Consider the following 1,800-nt stretch of genomic DNA (forward strand, 5'->3'; position numbering starts at 1 on the left):
TTCTGTCTTTACTACCCCCTCACGTCCCCTCCCCATGCCCTAAATAAACTCTATTCCATACTAGTCCCTCAGGGAGAAGGGATGCTTCAACATGGGCCCTCAGAGGCACCCCTTCCCCCACACCATACTGCCCCTCTACCAAACATATCTCAGGCATCTTCTTTTTTTATTAAACACAACAGATGCACATTGTGCTACTTAGTTTTCTGTCGGCTTGACACAAGAGTCATCTGGACTCTCACTGAGGACACATCGAATTGGCCTGTAGGGGAGCCTATGGGGCATTACCCTGATTGCTGATTGAGTAGAAGAGCCCAGCCCACTGTGGGCGGTGCCACCCCTAGGCGAGTGGTCCTGGAGTGTATACAAAAGGTAGCGGAACAAGCCAGAGGAGCAAGCCAGACGACAGCACTCCTCCCTGGCCTCTGCTTCAGTTCCTGCCTTCATGTTCAGACTTGAGGTCCTCCTCTGGCTTCCCCTTGATGATGGTATCTAACCCGCTCTGAAACCCTTCTTCCACACTGCTGACACTCTCAACTTCCTGCCCTCCATTTTCGTTTCTCCTATGGGTTCTCCAGGGTCACCATTCCAGGACCACACTATTTTCCTTCCGACTCTTAGCCATCCAGCTTTGCGTTATAAGGCAAATATCCATCTCTTGCCCTTGCTAGTTAAGTGTCCTATCTTTTCCCGTTGCGTGTTCAAGAGGCATGGACCAGCCCAGCCCAGCCTAGTAGATGTGCAACAACCATGAGGTGTGGTCTGAGTTCCCAGACATGCTCCAGTTCTTAATCTTCTAGAAGGCTCAGTTCTGATATCACAACCCTGTTTTTGTATTTGCTGAATACTTCATGTCTGCATTTAAACCTCATGGCCTGTTCCCTCCCATTCTGTTTAAGCTCCAACACACTGGACTAGCCATTCCTTCCTAGTTTTGCTGTGAGTGTTCCGTCTGCCTCCTGTCTTCCCATGGTGGCTTCTTTTCTCTTCTGCACGATGGATGTGCTCAATGGTGAGTGAAGACACCCAGGTCCACTGATTCATCTTGCTGAGCCTGTAAACACCGATGTGTAAGCTGACTGAGTAGAGAATTTCACATGTAATTCTTTACTTTTCTTCCGTCTTTGAAGCCATATTAGTCACGGTACACTATCCATGCTTGCTTTTCAATATTTATTAGTAGATTCTTTAAAAACAAGTTCACTTTTAGTTGATATAGAACTTTAAAAGTGTTCATATTAATGGAGAACCAATCAATGTTTCAATGTATATTTATACTTCGTGATTGGGTGAGAAATTATACATTCTTGGTGGCGAAAAACATTAAAAACTTTCTTCTGTCTTTTTGAGGTATAAAGTACACACAATTACTATTTGTGTTATCTAAGGTAATCTGAGTGTGGCAAAATCATTCTTCTTCAAACAGAAAGGCCAGAAGAAAGACAAATTATGTTATAAAAATAGGCAGCTGGGCACGGTGCTGCATGCCTATAATCCCAGCATTCAGGAGGCTGAAACCAGATTGCCAAATTTGAGGCCAGTGAGGATTGTGTATTGAGTTCAAGACCAGCCCTATCTACAGAGTGAATTCAAGGCCAGCCTGGGCTACAGTGAGATTCTATATCAAAAAAAAAAAATGTTGAAAAGTACCATGGCATGCACACATATGACAATTATTTTTAAAGTTCTTTTGTGTGTGTAGAGTGTGTATCTGTATGTATACAGGGGTGTGTATGTATGTGTGTGTTTGTGTAGTCCAGAAGTCAATGTTTGGGGTCGTTCTCAGTCACTCTCTACCTT

Source organism: Grammomys surdaster, unplaced genomic scaffold, assembly GCF_004785775.1.
Source record: "Grammomys surdaster isolate TR1022 unplaced genomic scaffold, NIH_TR_1.0 126176, whole genome shotgun sequence".
Lineage (NCBI taxonomy): Eukaryota > Metazoa > Chordata > Mammalia > Rodentia > Muridae > Grammomys > Grammomys surdaster.